Source organism: Pseudophryne corroboree, chromosome 2 (assembly GCF_028390025.1).
Source record: "Pseudophryne corroboree isolate aPseCor3 chromosome 2, aPseCor3.hap2, whole genome shotgun sequence".
In the NCBI taxonomy this organism is placed as follows: Eukaryota; Metazoa; Chordata; class Amphibia; order Anura; family Myobatrachidae; genus Pseudophryne; species Pseudophryne corroboree.
The window spans coordinates 543,750,324-543,774,051 of NC_086445.1; the positions used below are offsets into that span (position 1 = coordinate 543,750,324).

General features: G+C 45.5%; 1 protein-coding gene across 2 annotated transcripts in view; it reads left to right on the forward strand.

The window, feature by feature from the left end:
* The first annotated feature begins 17,622 nt into the window (after positions 1 to 17,622).
* Positions 17,623 to 23,728, forward strand: part of LOC135034908 (ultra-long-chain fatty acid omega-hydroxylase-like) — a 106,179-nt gene continuing 100,073 nt past the window's right edge. For both annotated transcript variants that reach the window (XM_063954300.1, XM_063954301.1), the window contains exon 1: positions 17,623 to 17,688. The gene's annotated coding sequence lies outside the window, so the exon portion shown is untranslated. The remainder of the gene's footprint in view (positions 17,689 to 23,728) is intronic.

Below are 23,728 nucleotides of genomic sequence, written 5' to 3' on the forward strand. Positions count from 1 at the left end.
ATTGGCTGGGGAGGCACTGATATATATTTTATACATATATATATATATATATATATATATACATAGTGTTTGAAGTGGAAATTTTGAAGTTGAAGTGGGGGTATGCAACAATTAAGGATGCAAGCATGTGCGCGCCTTCGGCGCGCACGCCCCAGAAAAGGGGGCGTGGTCACCCAATAGGGGGCGTGTCCAGTGTAGTAGAACCCTTTATACTATCTAGTACTGGTGCCCCTTTTACCTTATAGCACACGGTACGAGCCGAAATTCACATTATAGCACATGGTACGAGCCGAAATTCACATTGTAGCACACTGAATGAGCCGACATTCACATTGTAGCACACTGAATGAGCCGACATTCACATTATAGCACACTGAATGAGCCGACATTCACATTGTAGCACACGGTACTAGCCGAAATTCACATTGTAGCACACTGAATGAGCCGAAATTCACATTATAGCACACGGTACGAGCCGAAATTCACATTGTAGCACACTGAATGAGCCGACATTCACATTATAGCACACGGTACGAGCCGAAATTCACATTGTAGCACACTGAATGAACCGACATTCACATTGTAGCACACTGAATGAGCCGAAATTCACATTATAGCACACTGAATGAACCGACATTCACATTGTAGCACACTGAATGAGCCGAAATTCACATTATAGCACACTGAATGAGCCGACATTCACACTGTAGCACACTGAATGAGCCGAAAATTCAGATTGTAGAACACTGAATGAGCCGAAATTCACATTGTAGCACACTGAATGAGCCGAAATTCACATTGTAGCACACTGAATGAGCCGAAATTCACATTGTAGCACACTGAATGAGCCGACATTCACATTGTAGCACACTGAATGAGCCGAAATTCACATTATAGCACACTGAATGAGCCGACATTCACACTGTAGCACACTGAATGATCCGAAAATTCAGATTGTAGAACACTGAATGAGCCGAAATTCACATAGTAGCACACTGAATGAGCCGAAATTCACATTGTAGCACACTGAATGAGCCGAAATTCACACTGTAGCACACTGAATGAGCCGACATTCACATTATAGCACACTGAATGAGCCGAAATTCACATTGTAGCATACTGAATGAGCCGACATTCACATTGTAGCACACTGAATGAGCCGAAATTCACCTTGTAGCACACTGAATGAGCCGAAATTCACATTGTAGCATACTGAATGAGCCGACATTCACATTGTAGCACACTGAATGAGCCGAAATTCACATTGTAGCACACTGAATGAGCCGAAATTCACATTGTAGCACACTGAATGAGCCGAAATTCACATTGTAGCATACTGAATGAGCCGACATTCACTTTGTAGCACACTGAATGAGCCAAAATTCACCTTGTAGCACACTGAATGAGCCGAAATTCACATTGTAGCATACTGAATGAGCCGACATTCACATTGTAGCACACTGAATGAGCTGAAATTGTGATAGCAGGGAGAGCCAGAGTGACGACAGGGAGAGAGAGAGTGACAGCAGGGAGAGAGAGAGAGTGACGATAGTGACAGCAGGGAGAGAGACGACAGTGACAGCAGGGAGAGAGAGAGATTGACGACAGGGAGAGAGAGTGTGACAGTAGGGACAGGGACAGTAACGACAGGGAGAGAGGGTGACAGCAGGTGAACATTACCTGACTCATTTGTTGCAGCTGGTGGCGGTGAGTGGCTGGCGGCGGTGGGCGGCTGGCGGCGGTGAGCGGCTGGCGGCGGTGAGCCCGCTGTGCGCTCTACACAGCCGCCGACCGTCAAGCAGGGGCTTCTGTCTGAGAGAGGGCGGAGGAGGAGAGCACCGGACGCCGCTCAATTCACGCTGGGTCTTTGGCTTCCCACCGCTGTCGCCGTGCACATTAGCCAGCGTTTGGGCCAGCGGGGGGACATGGAACACAGTTTAGCTAGTAGGGGGAGGGGGGTACATGGCACACACACATTAGCTAGTAGGGGGAGGGGGGTACATGGCACACACACATTAGCTAGTAGGGGGAGGGGGGTACATGGCACACACACATTAGCTGTCAGTTTGGGCCAGCGGGGGGACATGGAACACAGTTTAGCTAGTAGGGGGAGGGGGGTACATGGCACACACACATTAGCTAGTAGGGGGAGGGGGGTACATGGCACACACACATTAGCTAGTAGGGGGAGGGGGGTACATGGCACACACACATTAGCTAGTAGGGGGAGGGGGGACATGGCACACACACATTAGCTAGTAGGGGGAGGGGGGACATGGCACACACATATTAGCTAGTAGGGGGAGGGGGTACATGGCACACACACATTAGCTAGTAGGGGGAGGGGGGTACATGGCACACACACATTAGGTAGTAGGGGGAGGGGGGACATGGCACACACACATTAGCTAGTAGGGGGAGGGGGGGACATGGCACACACACATTAGCTAGTAGGGGGAGGGGGGTACATGGCACACACACATTAGCTAGTAGGGGGAGGGGGACATGGCACACACACATTAGCTAGTAGGGGGAGGGGGGACATGGCACACACATATTAGCTAGTAGGGGGAGGGGGTACATGGCACACACACATTAGCTAGTAGGGGGAGGGGGGTACATGGCACACACACATTAGGTAGTAGGGGGAGGGGGGACATGGCACACACACATTAGCTAGTAGGGGGAGGGGGGGACATGGCACACACACATTAGCTAGTAGCGGGAGGGGGGTACATGGCACACACACATTAGCTAGTAGGGGGAGGGGGGTACATGGCACACACACATTAGCTAGTAGGGGAAGGGGGGTACATGGCACACACACATTAGCTAGTAGGGAAAGGGGGGACATAGCACACACACATTAGCTAGTAGGGGGAGGGGGGGACATGGAACACACACATTAGCTAGTAGGGGGAGGGGGGGACATGGAACACACTTTACTTAGATTACAGTAGGAAGATCTGCCGTTCCGCTCTCCCCCTCCTCCCTGTACCGCTGCTGGTGCACTCCTGTCTTCTGCTCTCCCTCTCCTCCATGTACCGCTGCTGCTGCACTGTCTTCAGGCTCTGCCTGTGTGTGACAGGCGCCGGACCAGCAGCGGCAGCAACAGCAAGTACAGTACTATGAAGTCAGCCCCGCATGGACTCCTGGGCATCCCGGCGCCGCCGCATCTGGAGCAGTATCTGAATGGTCCCGCCACCGCTTCTCCCGGCCGCGTCTATGTGATTGGACCAGCGGATCCAGCACTGGATCCGCTGTCCAATCACAAGTGCCTCGCTAGCAGGGGCGTGCTTTCCCTGCCAGTGAGGCACTTGTATAAGTGCCGCATTCTAGTCTTTTTGTAACGGGGCGTTTCCAGCCCAGCGCATGCCCTCCCCGCTTTGTCTCGTTCCCACTAGCTACGGGAGGCACTAGCTGTCAGTGCCTCCCAAACGTATTAGATGGACTAAAATGATTATATTAATATAAAGAGGGTACATATGACACAGAATATGTGTCTTAAGTATCTTCTTTCTATTATTTTAATCATTAATGACAGGGGAGGCACTGCCTCCCCTGCCTCCCCTGACTGCACGTCCCTGCTAAAAGGTGTGTTTGGCAGAGTATATTGCACCTACATCTCATTTACCACCCAGACTCCAAGGTAATCTTAAACTGGGCATACACTATACAATTATGTACCCCATAATATGTGGTTGGAATGAAAACCTGGTAATGGATGTGAGCAACTGGCAATCGACCATTTGCTCCCAAACACTGGAAAATGGACAAAACCTGTCCGTGATTTAACCAATTTCTATAAACGACAGGTTTTGTCTGTTTTCCAGTGTTTGGGAGCAAATGGTTGATTGTCAGTTGCTCTCATCCATTACCAGGTTTTCATTCCAACCACAGATTATCTGCCAGATAATTGTATAGTGTATGCCCAGCTTTAATCTGCCATTTGATTGTGCTTAGAATATAAGTGGCATTAGGCAAATACATAAAACATGTAAAAAAAAAATAAAAAAAAAATTGCATGCTGAAAATTTAATTCAAAATACAACACAGAACTTGCAATCTCAGTAAATACAGAATAAAAAACGTAAGAATATGAGCAGTAAATCTGTGCAACTCACTATGGGGCACATTTATTAACCTTGTTTTTACTAACATTTTCATACCTTTTCACATTATTTTAGTTACACCTGAATGTATTAAAGGGCTTTTGGAGTAGTTTTCATGAAAAAACGGAAAATACCCCGATAATGCTGCGTAGTGTCATCACAGGGACTTTTATTGCAAGCTCTGTTTCTGCATGAGATTATTGATACATCCGTGTCATGTTATCAATAATCACATTGCGAACTGGGTCGATTTAATCACCACACATCCACATCCTCAGATGCGGATGGTGATAAATCGGCCCCATGTCCTGAGATTTATGCACATACATAACAGGTGTCCTTTCCTCACAGATATACCAAATATACTACCTGATATTATAGATCAGATACTCAAAGTGTGTCCTGTATGGGTGCACATGTGGTTACATGCTATGTTCCTGTGTGTGTTTATCTTCAGCACCAGTAGTTGTACAAAAGCTGTGTTTGGTAAACTGATCCCCTTACTAAAGCACTATCTGTCAGGGATCATGCTGGTTACAAATCATTCTAACAAAAGACCCTCACAACCAACAGTGCGTTTATTCATCTCTGTTTTCTTTGTTCTTTGACCAGACTGAAATGATGAATTGTTAGGACCGCCTTGTTGTATTTCTGTTTTTCTACATGGAATAAATACTGTCACCTTGCTGATGGGAACTGTATGGCTTTACTGACGGACAGTTAGTCCTCAGGTAAAATACAACAACCACAAGATCTGAAAAAAGTGTCATTTTTGTCTGGTCATAAATCTCTGATCTAACAGAGGGAAACATGACAAACATTTACATTGTGTTCAACCTCTATATTTCTTTGCATCTTTCTATAAACCATAGGTTGCTATGTAATAATTATTTCTGATAAACATAGTCTCTTTCTTTGACATATTACATACCCTCCAACATTTTATACATAAAAATCGGTACAAATCAGAAAAGGGTGTGTGGCCAGTGGCCACGGGTAAAGGGGGCGTGGCCACACCCTTTTTCCTATACAGTTAATCCTCAGGCAAAATACAACAACCACAAGATCTGAAAAAAGTGTCATTTTTGTCTGGTCATAAATCTCTGATCTAACAGAGGGAAACATGACAAACATTTACATTGTGTTCAACCTCTATATTTCTTTGCATCTTTCTATAAACCATAGGTTGCTATGTAATAATTATTTCTGATAAACATAGTCTCTTTCTTTGACATATTACATACCCTCCAACATTTTATACATAAAAATCGGTACAAATCAGAAAAGGGTGTGTGGCCAGTGGCCACGGGTAAAGGGGGCGTGGCCACACCCTTTTTCCTATACAGTTAATCCTCAGGCAAAATACAACAACCACAAGATCTGAAAAAAGTGTCATTTTTGTCTGGTCATAAATCTCTGATCTAACAGAGGGAAACATGACAAACATTTACATTGTGTTCAACCTCTATATTTCTTTGCATCTTTCTATAAACCATAGGTTGCTATGTAATAATTATTTCTGATAAACATAGTCTCTTTCTTTGACATATTACATACCCTCCAACATTTTATACATAAAAATCGGTACAAATCAGAAAAGGGTGTGTGGCCAGTGGCCACGGGTAAAGGGGGCGTGGCCACACCCTTTTTCCTATACAGTTAATCCTCAGGCAAAATACAACAACCACAAGATCTGAAAAAAGTGTCATTTTTGTCTGGTCATAAATCTCTGATCTAACAGAGGGAAACATGACAAACATTTACATTGTGTTCAACCTCTATATTTCTTTGCATCTTTCTATAAACCATAGGTTGCTATGTAATAATTATTTCTGATAAACATAGTCTCTTTCTTTGACATATTACATACCCTCCAACATTTTATACATAAAAATCGGTACAAATCAGAAAAGGGTGTGTGGCCAGTGGCCACGGGTAAAGGGGGCGTGGCCACACCCTTTTTCCTATACAGTTAATCCTCAGGCAAAATACAACAACCACAAGATCTGAAAAAAGTGTCATTTTTGTCTGGTCATAAATCTCTGATCTAACAGAGGGAAACATGACAAACATTTACATTGTGTTCAACCTCTATATTTCTTTGCATCTTTCTATAAACCATAGGTTGCTATGTAATAATTATTTCTGATAAACATAGTCTCTTTCTTTGACATATTACATACCCTCCAACATTTTATACATAAAAATCGGTACAAATCAGAAAAGGGTGTGTGGCCAGTGGCCACGGGTAAAGGGGGCGTGGCCACACCCTTTTTCCTATACAGTTAATCCTCAGGCAAAATACAACAACCACAAGATCTGAAAAAAGTGTCATTTTTGTCTGGTCATAAATCTCTGATCTAACAGAGGGAAACATGACAAACATTTACATTGTGTTCAACCTCTATATTTCTTTGCATCTTTCTATAAACCATAGGTTGCTATGTAATAATTATTTCTGATAAACATAGTCTCTTTCTTTGACATATTACATACCCTCCAACATTTTATACATAAAAATCGGTACAAATCAGAAAAGGGTGTGTGGCCACGGGTAAAGGGGGCGTGGCCACACCCTTTTTCCTATACTTTCAATGGAAGTTTGGAGAGCCAAAAATCGGTACAGACCATAAAAAAAAGATACTGTACCTATTAAAAAGGTACAGTTGGAGGGTATGATATTATATACTGTATATATAGTGTGGCAGGGACAGCATAGTTCCACATGGAGTTAAATGTGGAACATCAAGATGTCCCAGGTTTAGCAGAGCAGCAGCAGCAGGGTCGAGTCCAGGTTTTGCCTCAATCAGTTGTCAGTCAGAAGCTAGGCTAATTCATTAACAGCACCTGTAATCTGCCTTTAAGTATGTGTTCAGTGAACAGAGACATTGCTCCTGACTGCAATTAGTGCCCAGGCGAGGGGGGAGTGTGGGGTTACTCTAGGAGCCATTTAGAACATGCACTGTTTGTGATTACCACTATTTGGACTGCTATCTGCTGTTGTGAGAATTGCCTGCAAATCCTGCATATGAAGCGGTATCCTGTCTGAGGTGGAAATAAAAGGGTGTTGGATTTTGCCCCATCCATGTAATTTCTGTCACTATATATTAGAGATGAGCGGGTTCGGTTCTCCGAGAACCGAACCCCCCCTGAACTCCACGTGGTTTACACAGGTCCGAGGCAGCCTCGGTTCTTCCCGCCTGACTCGGAAAACCCGAACGTGGCAAAACATCATCATCCCGCTGTCGGATTCTCGCGAGATTCGGATTCCATATAAAGAGCCGCGCATCGCCGCCATTTTCCTTCATGCATTGTAGAGAGAGCGGAGAGGACGTGGCTACGTTCTCTGAGTGGAAAGCTCAATATCAGCTCAATATCAGTGCTCAGTATCAGTGCTGCATTGTGGTGACCAGTATACTACAGTACAATAGTCCAGTGCTGCATCTTGCTGCTCAGTGTCAGTTCAAGTATCCTCCTCAGTGCTCAATATCAGTGCTCAGTATCAATGCTGCATTGTGGTGACCAGTATACTACAGTACAATAGTCCAGTGCTGCATCTTGCTGCACAGTGTCAGTTCTAGTATCCTCATCAGTGCTCAACATCAGTGCTCAGTATCAGTGCTGCATTGTGGTGAACAGTATACTACAGTACAATAGTCCAGTGCTGCATCTTGCTGCTCAGTGTCAGTTCTAGTATCCTCATCAGTGCTCAGTATCACTGCTCATTGTCTTGAGCTGCGTTGTGGTGACCAGTATACTACAGTACAATAGTCCAGTGCTGCATCTCGCTGCTCAGTGTCAGTTATAGTATCCTCATCAGTGCTCAGTATCACTGCTCATTGTGTTGGGTTGCATTGTGGTGACCAGTATATTACAGTACAATAGTCCAGTGCTGCATCTTGCTGCTCAGTGTCAGTTCTAGTATCCTCATCAGTGCTCAGTATCACTGCTCATTGTCTTGGGCTGCATTGTGGTGACCAGTATACTACAGTACAATAGTCCAGTGCTGCATCTTGATGCTCAGTGTCAGTTCTAGTATCCTCATCAGTGCTCAGTATCACTGCTCATTGTCTTGGGCTGCATTGTGGTGACCAGTATACTACAGTACAGTAGTCCAGTGCTGCATCTTGCTGCTCAGTGTCAGTTCTAGTATCCTCATCAGTGCTCAGTATCACTGCTCATTGTCTTGGGCTGCATTGTGGTGACCAGTATACTACAGTACAATAGTCCAGTGCTGCATCTTGCTGCTCAGTGTCAGTTCTAGTATCCTCATCAGTGCTCAGTATCACTGCTCATTGTCTTGAGCTGCATTGTGGTGACCAGTATACTACAGTACAATAGTCCAGTGCTGCATCTCGCTGCTCAGTGTCAGTTCTAGTATCCTCATCAGTGCTCAGTATCACTGCTCATTGTCTTGGGCTGCATTGTGGTGACCAGTATACTACAGTACAATAGCCCAGTGCTGCATCTTGCTGCTCAGTGTCAGTTCTATTATCCTCATCAGTGCTCAGTATCATTGCTCATTGTCTTGGGCTGCATTGTGGTGACCAGTATACTACAGTACAATAGTCCAGTGCTGCATCTTGCTGCTCAGTGTCAGTTCTAGTATCCTCATTAGTGCTCAGTATCACTGCTCATTGTCTTGGGCTGCATTGTGGTGACCAGTATACTACAGTACAATAGTCCAGTGCTGCATCTTGCTGCTCAGTGTCAGTTCTATTATCCTCATCAGTGCTCAGTATCATTGCTCATTGTCTTGGGCTGCATTGTGGTGACCAGTATACTACAGTACAATACTAATAGTCCAGTGTCTTGTGCTGCATCTTGCTGCTGTAGGGTGCTGTGGTAGTGTCTTGTCACTATGCATAGGTCATTATCATTCCAGTTACAGTGGTATCTGGTATCTATCTAGTGGTATCTAATTCCAGACATTACTGCCCTCTAATTCCAGATATATTACTGGCATAACAAAAATTTGGAAGGTAAAATAGGGAAAGATCAAGATCCTCTTCCACCTAGTGCTGAAGCTGCTGCCACTAGTCATGGCAGAGATGATGAAATGCCATCAACGTCGTCTGCCAAGGCTGATGCCTAATGTCATAGTAGAGAGCATGTAAAATCCAAAAAACAAAAGTTCAGTAAAATGACCCAAAAATCTAAATTAAAAGCGTCTGAGGAGAAGCATAAACTTGCCAATATGCCATTTACGACACGGAGTGGCAAGGAACGGCTGAGGCCCTGGCCTATGTTCATGGCTAGTGGTTCAGCTTCACATGAGGATGGAAGCTCTCATCCTCCCGCTAGAAAAATGAAAAGAGTTAAGCTGGCAAAAGCACAGCAAAGAACTGTGCATTCTTCTAAATCACAAATCCCCAAGGAGAGTCCAATTGTGTCGGTTGCGATGCCTGACCTTCCCAACACTGGACGGGAAGAGGTGGCTCCTTCCACCATTTGCACGCCCCCTGCAAGTGCTGGAAGGAGCACCCACAGTCCAGTTCCTGATATTCAAATTGAAGATGTCACTGTTGAAGTACACCAGGATGAGGATATGGGTGTTGCTGGCGCTGAGGAGGAAATTGACAAGGAGGATTCTGATGGTGAGGTGGTTTCTTTAATTCAGGAACCCGGGGAGACACCTGTTGTCCGTGGGATGAATAAGGCCATTGACATGCCTGGTCAAAATACAAAAAAGAATCACCTCTTAGGTGTGGAATTATTTTAACAGAAATACGGACAACTGGTGTCAAGCCGTGTGTTGCCTTTGTCAAGCTGTAATAAGTAGGGGTAAAGACGTTAACCACCTAGGAACATCCTCCCTTATACGTCACCTGGAGCACATTCATCAGAAGTCATTGACAAGTTCAAAAACTTTGGGTGACAGCGAAAGCAGTCCACTGACAACTAAATCCCTTCTTCCTCTTGTACCCAAGCTCCTGCAAACCACCCCACCAACTCCCTCAATGTCAATTTCCTCTTTAGACAGTAACGCCAATAGTCCTGCGGGCCATGTCACTGGCAAGTCTGACGAGTCCTCTCCTAACAGGGATTCCTCCAATGGATCCTTGAGTGGAACGCCTACTGCTGCTGTTGTTACTGCTGGCGCTGCTGTTGTTGCTGCTGGGAGTCGATCGTCATCCCAGAGGGGATGTCGGAAGACCACTTGTACTACTTCCAGTAAGCAATTGACTGTCCAACAGTCCTTTGCGAGGAAGATGAAATATCACAGCAGTCATCCTGTTGCAAAGCGGATAACTCAGGCCTTGACAACTATGTTGGTGTTAGACGTGCGTCCGGTATCCGCCGGTAGTTCACAGGGACTTAGAGAATTGCTTGAGGTAGTGTGTCCCCGGTACCAAATACCATCTAGGTTCCACTTCTCTAGGCAGGCGATACCGAGAATGTACACAGACGTCAGAAAAAGAGTCACGAGTGTCCTAAAAAATGCAGTTGTACCCACTGTCCACTTAACCACGGACATGTGGACAAGTGGAGCAGGGCAGACTAAGGACTATATGATTGTGACAGCCCACTGGGTAGACGTATTGCCTCCCATAGCACAACAGCAGCAGCGGCACCAGTAGCAGCATCTCGCAAACACCAACTCGTTCCTAGGCAGGCTACGCTTTGTATCACCGCTTTCCATAAGAGGCACACAGCTGACAACCTCTTACGGAAACTGAGGAACATCATCGCAGATTGGCTTACCCCAATTGGACTCTCCTGGGGATTTGTGATATCGGACAATGCCACCAATATTGTGCCTGCATTACATGTGGGCAAATTCCAGCACGTCCCATGTTTTGCACATACAATGAATTTGGTAATGCAGAATTTTTTAAAAAACAACAGGGGCGTGCAGGAGATGCTGTCGGAGGCCCGGAGAATTGCAGGCCACTTTCGACATTCAGCCACCGCGTGCCGAAGACTGGAGCACCAGCAAACATTCCTGAACATGCCCTGCCATCAGCTGAAGCAAGAAGTGGTAACGAGGTGGAATTCAACCCTCTATATGCTTCAGAGGATGGAGGAGCAGCAAAAGGCCATTCAAGCCTATACATCTGCCTACGATATAGGCAAAGGAGGGGGAATGCACCTGACTCAAGCGCAGTGGAGAATGATTTTAACGTTGTGCAAGGTTCTCCAACCCTTTGAACTTGCCACACATGAAGTCAGTTCAGACACTGCCAGCCTAAGTCAGGTCATTCCCCTGATCATGCTTTTGCAGAAGCAGCTGGAGAGATTGAATGGAGCGATTCCGTTAGGCATGTGGGACTTGTGGATGGAGCCCTTCATTCACTTAACCAGAATTCACGGGTGGTCAATCTGTTGAAATCAGAGCACTACATTTTGGTCACCGTGCTCGATCCTAGGTTTAAAGCCTACGTTGTATCTCTCTTTCCGGCAGACACAAGTCTGCAGATGTTCAAAGACCTGCTGGTGAGACAATTGTCAAGTCAAGTGGAACGTGACCCGCCCACAGCTCCTCCTTCATTTTCTACCGCCTCTGGAGCTGCCAGGAAAAGGATAAAATTTCCAAAACCACCCGCTGGCAGTGATGAAGGTCAGTCAGGAGCGAAAACTGACATCTGGTCCGGACTGAAGGACCTGCCAACGATTACTGACATGTCGTCTACTGTCACTGCATATGATTCTGTCACCATTGAAAGAATGGTGGAGGATTATATGAGTGACAGCATCCAGGTAGGCATGTCAGACAGTCCGTACGTATACTGGCAGGAAAAAGAGGCAATTTGGAGGCCCTTGCACAAAGTGGCTTAATTTTACCTAAGTTGCCCCCCCCCCCCCCCCCCCCCCCCCTCCAGTGTGTACTCCGATAGAGTGTTCAGTGCAGCCGGTAAACTTGTCAGCGATCGGCGTAGGAGGTTACTTCCAGAAAATGTGGAGAAGATGATGTTCATCAAAATGAATTATAATCAATTCCTCCGTGGAGACATTTACCAGCAATTGCCTCCAGAAAGTATACAGGGACCTGTGATGGTGGATTCCAGTGGGGACGAATTAATACTCTGGGGGTAATTCCAAGTTGATCGCAGCAGGAATTTTTTTAGCAGTTGGGCACAACCATGTGCACTGCAGGGGAGGCAGATATAACATGTGCAGAGAGAGTTAGATTTGGGTGTGGTGTGTTCAATCTGCAATCTAATTTGCAGTGTAAAAATAAAGCAGCCAGTATTTACCCTGCACAGAAATAAAATAACCCACCCAAATCTAACTCTTTCTGCACATGTTATATCTGCCTCCCCTGCAGTGCACATGGTTTTACCCAACTGCTAAAAAATTTCCTGCTGCGATCAACTTGGAATTACCCCCAATACTCTGTGAGGAGGGGGATGTACACAGTGAAAGGGGTGAGGAATCGGACGATGAGGAGGAGGTGGACATCCTGCCTCTGTAGAGCCAGTTTGTGCAAGGAGAGATTGATTGCTTCTTTTTTGGTGGGGGCCCAAACCAACCAGTCATTTCAGCCACAGTCGTGTGGCAGACCCTGTCGCTGAAATGAGGGGTTTATTAAAGTGTGCATGTCCTGTTTATACAACATAAGGGTGGGGGTGAGGGCACAAGGACAATTCCATCTTGCCCCTCTTTTTTTTTCATTTATCTTTGCATCATGTGCTGTTTGGGGACTATTTTTTTAAGTGCCATCCTGTCTGACACTGCAGTGCCACCCCTAGATGGACCAGGTGTTTGTGCCGCCCACTTGGGTCGCTTAGCTTAGTCATCCAGCGACCTCGGTGCAAATTTTAGGACTAAAAATAATGGTGGTCATTCCGAGTTGTTCGCTCCCTAGCTGCTTTTAGCAGCATTGCAAACGCTAGGCCGCCGCCCTCTGGGAGTGTATCTTAGTATAGCAGAATAGCGAACGAAAGATTAGCAGGACTGCTACTAAATAATTTCCTGCAGTTTCTGAGTAGCTCCAGGCCTACTCCTAGATTGTGATCAGCTCAGTCCGTTTAGTTCCTGGTTTGACGTCACAAACACGTCCTGCATTCGGCTAGCCACTCCCCCGTTTCTCCAGCCACTCCTGCGTTTTTCCCTGACACATCTGCGTTTTTTAGCACACTCCCGGAAAACGCTCAGTTACCACCCAGAAACACCCCTTTCCTGCCAATCACTCACCGATCAGCAGTGCGACTGAAAAGCGCCGCACGAACAACAGCAAAACTGCAAAGTTTTTAGTTAAATAACTAAGCACATGCGCGCTGCGTACCATGCGCATGCGCATTTAGCAGAAAATCGCAGCATAGCGAAATTCGGCAACGAGCGAACAACTCGGAATGACCACCCATATTGTGAGGTGTTCAGAATAGACTGGAAATGAGTGGAAATTATGTTTATTGAGGTTAATAATACTATAGGATCAAAATTACCACCAAATGATTTAAGCTGTTTTTGAGGGTTTAAAAAAATAATAATCCAAAACGCACCTGAATCCAAAACATGACCGCGGAACTGAATCCAAAACCAAAACACAAAACCCGAAAAATGCCCGCTGCACATTTCTACTAATAAGCTATGAAATATAACACCAATGGACATGAGGTCTTAGAGCAGGGGTGGCCAATCAGTCATCGACAAAGAGCCAAGACAAATCTTTGGGCATGCCAAAGAGCTGACACCATGGGGGTAATTCCGAGTTGATCGCAGCATCAAATTTGTTAACAGTTGGGCAAAACCATTTGCACTGCAGGTGTGGCAGATATAACATTTGCAGAGAGAGTTAGATTTGGGTGGGGTGTGTTCAAACTGAAATCTAAATCGCAGTGTAAAAATAAAGCAGCCAGTATTTACCCTGCACAGAAACAAAATAATCCCCCCAAATCTAACTCGCTCTGCAAATGTTATATCTGCCCCCCCTGCAGGGCACATGGTTTTACCCAACTGCTAACAAATTTGATGCTGCGATCAACTCGGAATTACCCCCCATGTGTACGCCAAAGGCATGTGTGCAAAAATAGGGCGTGGTCTTGTGCCCGCTAGCTCACGCCCATTATAAAATACATTGAAAAAAAACAGGTCCAAAATAATATACACAGAAAGGGATAAATCCACATAAAATACATTAAAAAAGCCAGATCCAAATAAAATACATCTAAAAGCAAGATTAACATGATACACTTCAGTTCCTCCATGTGTCACTCCAGCCCCCCATGCCACTGTAGTAGCCCTCCATGTGTCCAGCAGCCCCTGCTCCAAACCCGAGGTGGTCCATGCTGAGGTAGCTGTAGTCCCCCTTTGCTTGCCATGGGTTCTCACCTAGTATCCGGCTCCCTCAGTCCACTTAGTGATGCTGGCACTGCCCAGGCTGAAGCACAGTGGTTTCTGGATCTTTTGCGGTCACCTGACCTCAAGTGTCAGGAGCCGCATCTGAATGAAAAAAGAGCCGCATGCGGCTCAAGAGCCACTGGTTGGCCACCACTGTCTTAGAGCATGTTTATAAGTCTTTTCAGATTCTACCACAAGATGTCACTAAAAGGACATACATCTTACACAACCACCCAATAGGTATTGTGATTAGTAACATATGAGAAAACTTTTAGAAACTAGTCTCTGGCTTTTTAACATACTGTATAAAATGATCTATTCTGTGCCATATATATGACATAACAAGACTTGACAAGTGAATGTCAAAGAGTTAACTATGGTCCCATTAATCAACAAGTTTTAGCTAAATTTGTATGATAAATGGTGCTCCAGCGAATCAACTTTTACCTGTCATATGTTAAAAAAATGACAGTTGGGAGCTGATTGGCTGGAGCTTGTAGCTAATACTTATTGATGCATGGGCCCCTAAAATAGTTATGAGTAATATAGTGAGAAGCGGAAGAACTGTGACCAGTGCTGTGCTGGGGTGTCCAGAGCCATGTGGACATGTACACCCACCTACACTATCAACCCCAGTTTCTCCATAAATATGTAAAATGGGAAAAAATGCATAATTCTGTCAGGAAAATAGAAGTGCAAGGAGAAAGAAAAGGAAAATTAAATAAAAATGAAAGTGAAAAGCATATGGAAAAATAATGAGAAACAAAATAAAAAATAAGGAAAGAAAAAGAAACAAAAAAAGGAGGGAGAAAAGGAAAGGAAAAACTGAGAGACAAAAATAAAAAAAAGCAGAGAGAAAAGCAAAAGGAAAAAAGTAGAGAGAAAAACAAAATGAAAAAAGAAGAGAGGAAAGGAAAAAACGTAGAGACATAAGGATAAAGGGGGTCATTCCGAGTTGCTCGCTCGCTGCCATTTTTTGCAGCGCAGCGAACAGGTTATTACTGCGCATATGTATGCACCGCAATGCGCACACACGTTGTACGGGTACAAAGCGGATCGTAGCTGGGTGATGGATTTAACGAAGAATCCATTTGCAGAGCCGATCACAAGGAGCTTGACAGGAAGAAGGCGTTTGTGGGTGTCAACTTTCGCTTTCTGGGTGTGTTTGGAAAAACTTGGGTGTGTCCAGGGGTTTGAAGGGCAGATTTCTGACGCCAATTCCGGGACCATAAAGACTGAAGTGATCGCAAGGGCTGAGTAAGTCCAGAGCTACTCAGAAACTGCAAAAAAAAAAAATTCGGCCCGCTCTGCTGCACACGCGTTCGCACACTTGCAAAGCGAAAATACACTCCCCCGTGGGTGGCGACTATGCATTTGCATGGCTGCAAAAAGTAGCTAGCGAGCGATCAACTCGGAATGACCCCCAAAGAGAGAAAGAAAAAGGAGAGAGAAAAGTAAAGGAGTGAGAAAAGCACATTACGGCAGGCAAGCGTCCCCATTTTACACATTACAGAAGGCAAGAGTCCCCATTTTACACATTATGGCAGGCAAGAATCCCCATTTTACACATTACGGCAGATAAGTGTTCCCATTTTACACATTACGGCAGGCAAGTGTCCCCATTTTACACATTACGGCAGGCAAGTGTCCCCATTTTACACATTACAGCAGGCAAGAGTCCCCATTTTACACATTACAGCAGGGAAGTGTCCCCATGTTACATATTATAGCAGGCAGAGTCCCCCTCTACAAAGAAAGAGAGAGTTATACTTACGTTTGCAGCGGTCCTCTTCCATCCCGCTTCCTGCTCTTCGGCCCGCCTCTCCTTCCTCCTACTATCTTGCTGGCTTCCTGGGCGGCTCCCCCTCCTCCCCGTCGTCGGTACTCCACTTGGGGCGGAGTTTCGTGTAATGATGCGTTCGCAAACGTGTCATTGCACAAAACTCCACCCCATGGTTTTGCCCATTAGCTAACAAATTTGCTGCTGCGATCAGATCTGAATTAGGCCCATGCATCTCTCCATACAGTTAGAATCATCTTATCATCTATAAGCATCCCTCTTTTTTATTAAGAATATATAATTTGTTATCTGTTATGGATTCAGTATGATATCCCGTAAGCCTTTATACCGGCGGCGAGCACAGCATGTCCCCTTGCGGGCTAGCTACATTCGCCATTCTTTGGGCCCAGTGGTAACCTTTGCTCGACACAGGTATGAACCACCACCCGAGTGGCAATTGCAGGTGGCAGTCGGGATTCTGACTGACGGTATTTCACAGGGTGGCAGGATTCCGGCGTCGGGATCCCAACAGACGGCAAATTTAATGCCTCCCTCTGTTACAGTTTGACTACATTTTACCAGAGACATCTTTTTTTATTTTACATTATATCCACACTTGCATCAGATACTCTTATTGTTTATTGTTGTCATGTTGCATCACTTATTTTTTAATACATACTTACTGTACCACAAGTTACATCAGATCCTGTATTTCTAATTGAAACATTTTGATGCACCATTCTTAATTTATTTAGTTGTGGGTTTTTTTTTTTGCAATATGGATATACACCTCCCATTTGACTTTTCCTTTCTAATGCAAAGATGACAAAAGGCAGGAAGTGCAAAGGAAGAGCACAGGTTACTATTCCCAATCGTAGTCCACGTGGATGGTAAAGTATGAAAAATGTTTTTAAAAAAAATTATAAAAAAAAAAAAAGTCATAGCGACCTTTTCATGTGTCGACCGGGTGTCAGTGTCGACCAATAGTGGTCGACCTAATGACTGTCGACCATTACATGGTAGACCATCCAAATGGATACCCATTCTACCATACAAAAAAATAATAAAAACAAATAGTGGAAAAACAAAACAATAAAAGTTAAGAGAACCATAAAACAAGCAGCTTCTGAAGAGTAGCGGCCTATCATAGACTTCTGCAGTATCTTGGTGTGTTAGTCTGTTGTCAACACACCTGTTCCACTTTTATATGTTCTGAAAGACACTTTACTTGTAGTTTTCCCAAAATATACAGTCAAGCAAATGTGTATTATTAGGAATATTGCACCACATACAGCAAATTAATTTGGATAATAGAAGTCACCTCAGATTTACAGTTAAGTATGCAATTGTCGCACTTACCCACTTGGTGGTGACAAAACACAAAATGAATAATTAATGTTAGCAGCTGATTGGACAGAGAGCAACATGACACGTCCAGGAAGTATAGCCTATATAGATTCAAATTGCTGCAGTTCCCAGTTTGCTATGGTCTGATGCTCCGCACAGTTACAGGTAAAATATACTTCCTTCTTCCACCTACTAAATATATATATATTTTCTTAGGTTCATTTGGGCAAGTTAAATGTTTTTGAACTGCCTGTGTTTTTCAATCAGGTCTTATTATGGAATAACTAGGTGTCTCCACCTGCTACATATTTTGTTCTGTGTGATAATAACAATATATTATTACTGCTAATATAAATATACAATTCTGTAAAATGTATTCTGAAGTCAATAATGCACCTCATGCAGTATATTATTTTGGACAATAGAAGTCACCTCTGTGACTTACATAAAAGCACTCGGCATACAGAGTTGTGCTTTTTATATAGTCATAGAAAGAAATTATTTTTGGCTTTTAATATTCATACAATGTACAGAGGGGGGTATAATATAGTGTAGGGAAGCTGACAAGTAGCTCCCTTCTGCACACTGTGTCTCTGCCCTACAAGTGTAATTCATGATCCCCCTGTGCTCCTGCTGCTTCTCAGCTGCTGTGCAGGAGTCCTTGACCATAACCCACCACGCTGCTGCTCACTGATTAGCTGTGAGCAGAGCACGCCAGCAACATCAACACCACCTGAGAAGAGTTCACAGCCTATCATGGGTCAGGAGAAGCAGCTGCATGATGTGAGCTACTCCTACTGTACCTCTGCTTGTATGTGACGGGATCAGTACGAAATCCCGCTGGACGGGATCCCAGCGGTCGGAATACCGACACCGGAATCCCAACCAGCACAATCCCGACAGGGGGGCGAGGGGGGCGAGCACACGCTCCGGGCACGGTGCCTCGCTGCACTCGGCACACTAATTTATTCTCCCTCTGTGGGTGTCGTGGACACCCACGGAGGGAGAATATGTCGGGATTGTGCCGGTCTGGATTCCGGTGTCAGTATTCCGACCGCCGGGATTCCGTCCAGCGGGATGTTGACCGCATCCCGTATGTGACCTATCATTATGGTGGTGGGACTTAAATCCCCTTGGAGGATGGTTGGAAATGTATTACAGAGGAGGGCGAGTTTGAAAATTAATTATGTTAGCAGTTACATTGCAGACTTTTTTTTTTTGTAAACTTTTTTTTATTGTGACATTTCAAATAGAATATATATAATCTGATCGAGACAAAAGTTAATTGTGCATTATAGAAACATAAAAGCATGTATCTATAAACAACACACAATAGCATCACCAGATACAGTATGTGAATAGGATATAAACGTTAGTAATGGTAGAGACATTGGGGGTAATTCCAAGTTGATCGCAGCAGGATTTTTGTTAGCAATTGGGCAAAACCACGTGCACTGCAGGGGAGGCAGATATAACATGTGCAGAGAGAGTTAGATTTTGGTGGGGTGTGTTCATTCTGCAATCTAATTTGCAGTGTAAAAATAAAGCAGCCAGTATTTATCCTGCACAGAAATAAAATAACCCACCCAAATCTAACTCTTTCTGCACATGTTATATCTGCCTCCCCTGCAGTACACATGGTTTTGCCCAATTGCTATCAAAAATCTTGCTGCAATCAACTTGGAATTACCCCCATAGGTGGTCATTCCGAGTTGATCGCTCGCTAGCTGCTTTTAGCAGCCGTGCAAACACATTGTCGCTGCCCACTGGGGAGTGTATTTTTTTAGCTTTGCAGAAGTGTGAACACCTGTGCAGCAGAACGCCTGCAAAAACATTTTGTGCAAAACAAGACCAGCCCTGAACTTACTCTTCGTGTGCGCTGATTCTAATGTTGGAGGGTTGGCTTTTGACGTCACACACCCGCCCAGTGTTCGCCCAGCCACGCCTGCGTTTTCCCTGGCACGCCTGCGTTTTTCTAAGCACTCCCTGAAAACGGTCAGTTACCACCCAAAAATGCCCCTTTCCTGTCAATCTCCTTGCGGTCGCCAGTGCGAATGAAAACGTCACTAGAACCTGTGCAAAACCACAAAGGCCTTTGTACCCGTATGTCGCACGTGCGCAATGCGGTGCATACGCATGCGCAGAAATGCCGATTTTTAGCCTAATTGCTGCGCTGCGAACAACGGCAGCTAGCGATCAACTCAGAATGACCCCCCGTAAAGCATACTTGCCAATTCTCCCTGAATGTCATGGAGACTCCCTGAAATAGTAGCAATCTCCCTGACTCCCTGAAGAGTCCAGCAATCTCCCTGATTGCACCTTAGCCACATTATGTAGCTTTTATAGTCTTGGAAAAAATAAATCAGAGGTATAAACATTCAAATGGGATAATTTCCCTGCATTGGGTATAAGGCACAATGATCCCTATGGCTACATGCATTTTCAAATAAGATTTCACATGGTCATTTGAGAATACAAATGATTTGTACTGATCTATAGAAATGAATGGGCTATATATAATATATATTAGGTGATTCATCGCACCCTATGGGCGCTCTTCACACTGTCGCAAGGGGATACGCTATACAGCCCCTTCCCCTATATAACATCCCATACACAGTGTGTGCGCTGGGGACTTATGCCTCATAACAGTATATGGTATTAGCCTCTCACCTGCTTGATTGTCCCCGCACACTACACACTACAGACTCTCACTCTGCACCAGAAACAGCAACCACCATGTTCCTTCCTGGCCGTGCAAGGCATGCCGGGAGTTGTAGTCTCCCCACAGCACTGCCAGTGACTCCCAGTCTATCGTGCCAGATACACATATGCCCCACAGTGCCACATATGCCCCACAGTGCCAGATACACATATGCCCCCAGTGCCAGATATGCCCCACAATGCCAGTTATACATATTCCCCACCCCACACCTTCCATATCCCTCCTGCTACTGTGTCAGGGTCGGGGACGGAGGGGAGAGCGGAGCGTGGGCCCATCCCTCAGTGCTGCTTAATCAGACTCTGGTGGTCTCTGGCTGCTGCGTGTATCTTCTCAACTGAGCACCGGTTCGTTAGCCAATCAGAGATTGGCTGCCGGTCCGCGAGCTCTTATTGGCTAATGAACCGGTGCTCAGTTGAGAAGATACACGCTGCAGCCGGAGACCAAAGTCTGGCTGAGCTGCACTGAGGGACAGGACCGCGTGGCGCTCTCCTATCCTTCCCTGACACAGCAGCGGGCTGGGAAGGGGAGTTGGAGCACATTGCCGGGTTTTACCGTAATAGCCACTAATGGCAGCTATGGTGTGTGTGAGTGGAGGGCCGCATGTACGGCGTACGGGCGGCTAGATTCTTAATGGTATGCCGTACCGAGCATACCACCACGTTTGCAGGTCTGGTCTCCTATCCAGATCTGTGGCTCTATGACTCAGAGCTCCTGTGATGCCCCCAGTGTTAAATTGCCCCTGTGATTGCCCAAATACCCCTACGTGAGACATCGATGGCAGTGTGAACCAAGCTGGCACGTGGGGTGATCCAGGACACTCTTCCACGTCCCAGCACTTGACTAACCTTTCACGAGCCCGCAGAGAACTGGCTCATGGCCCTGGCGGGAGGCATCCGGGTAACAAATTAGAATGGGATATATAGTGGGCTGTTGTGACGGTTGAGCTGAGGAGACCGGAGCGAGGACGGACTGCGCAGCAGGAGAGAGAGACCTTACCCAGCTCCCGCAGACGACAGCAGTCCGTCCCATCCCCCCCCCCCCAATCGCGGACATGCGTGTAGCCGCCTTTAGTGTGCACAAAGCGGGGAAGCGGCAGGCGCCAGGAGTGGACGGAGGCGGAGACCGGATAAGTGGCAGCTGACGCTGAGAGGAGGGCCTTATCCGGAGGATCCGGGGGCGTGGCTGCCAAGAGAGTGACATCGGGGATAGCGCTTATAACAGGCAGCGGGTGGAGGCCCAGCATCTGCCCATCCTCTTGATACGGGACCCAGCTCCTAGTCAGCTACCGTTAACTGTGCCATGGCTCCCATAGCCCCATAAAGCCGTCCACAGATCGACCTTATTGCCCCAGCTCTTGTCAGCACTGCAGCTTAGAGAGAGAACCCGAGTGGAGTGTAGACGCAGGTGTGAAGAAGAAGAGAATACTGCACGCCATCCTCTCCCCGTCAGGGATTGATTCAGCCTCCTCTTCAGGAAAGCATACATAAAGGCAGTCAGCAGTTGTGTACTGATTCCTTACGGAACCGGGATCCCTCCCTGTGGGAATAGAGTCACCATAGGATCCGCAGGATAGAGAAAATATTTCCCCTTATAATGAACGCCCATTGCCCAAAGCCATCATTCGTTTTGGAAACAGACAGTGTAAGGTACCCAACGTGCACCACTGTTAATGCAATCAGCTGAACTGTGGGTGTGGGAAAGTCTAGGGGAAAGTTGGACTATTGGGTAAGGATATAGGGACGAGTAGAAATTAGAGGTCAATTGACGTATTGGTCTAAGGGTCATTTGTTAATCGTTAATTTTTAAAAAGGTATACATTACAGTTGAATTGTTAATGTGGTAACACGTAATTTATGCAAGGTATTAAGTGCAGGGTTCCCAACAGAATCGTATTCTACAGTTATTGATGTTATAGTAAGGTCACAGCCCTAGAGTTTAAGCATATATACTGTATGTGTATTGAGTACTTTGCAGCAAGAACGAGTCTTGAAGCCATCTGTTCTGGCATAATAAAATATCTTTATTGATTACACCTGTCAAACTTTTTGGGCTCAAATAGTGTACCCTGTAGGTACTGATACCAGTTCAGAGAATCGTCATAGGTCCCGCGGTATACACTTCGTCTCCTGTCCCATATGTGGATCAGTGGAGAGACCTGTGGAACAGGTATCGATTACCATCCATTACTTTCATACTTACCCGGTCACCGCACTCCTAGCAAATGAGTCATAGAGTCACAGATCTGGACAAATATATATATTTATTTTATATATTATATTACAAAATTATGCCTCTTGCAGAAAAGGACTGTGGCCTGGCCTGCAGTTTTGACTGCCTAAGCTCCGACTGAGCTGTCTGGCTGCCAGTCCACCTGGACTATCTGAGTGCTACAGCCCCACTTGGGCTCTGTCTCCACAGGATAGCAGCCATTAGGGGCCTAGTTAAGACCTTATCGCAGCAGCAAAAATTTTCTCTGATGGGCAAAACCATGTGCACTGCAGAGGTGCAGAAATAACATGTTCAGAGAGAGTTAGATTTAGGTGGGGTGTGTTCAAATTATAATCTAAATTGCAGTGTACAAATTAGGCCCTAGGTGTGAACGGATCCCTCCGTCCCCACATCGAATCAGCTGCTCATCAGTGCCATCTTTGCTGATAATGCCACAATATATATTAGATGCAATTTATCTGCAGTTGAGTGCAAGCTACTGTATAGTGCTAAAGGTGTCTAATGACTCATCTACAGTACATGATCATTTTTCCCTGGTTGCATTCTAGGCAGACTGCCACACCTAGGTCCTCTTTGCACCTCAAACCACACTGTGGGCCTAAATCAAACCTGATCGCAGCAGCAAAAATTTTATCTAATGGGAAAACCATGTGCAGTGCAGGTGGGGCAGATATAACATATGCAGAGAGAGTTAAGACCCATACACACTAGGTGATTTTGAGCTGAAAATCGCTCATTTTTGCTGTTTTGAGCGATTTGGGGCTCAAATTCGCCTAGTGTGTATGCCCCAGCGATGGACGACGAGCGATGATGCACGCTCCCGCATCATTGCCAGCGAGGTGGTCCGTTGTCTCGTTTTTCCAGTATGTTTTGCGAAAACAGCTCCTTTTTCATCCATCATCGCTCAATGTGTACGGTGCAAGTGATGATCGATGAAAGACTAACGATTTTTGCCACTGTGGTCCCGCCCTGCTCTCTCCCCAAGCCCCATTTTGTGTCTCAACCCCATGGAGCGCAGCAGCAGCACAGGGGGAAAACCAAAAGTCGTGTACAAAGTGAGTAGCCAGCATCCACTGCCACCAATATACATTGTTGGCACAGGCTGTTATGTAAATAGCCTTTCTAATGAAAGATTTTCAGCAAAGTCTTTTGCCTCCTGAAAATTTCTTGCTCTTGGGAAAATAGCTCAGTGTGTATGCACTACTTTGGTGACAGATATATCTTTCAGAGACTTTGTCAAAATCTTTTGAA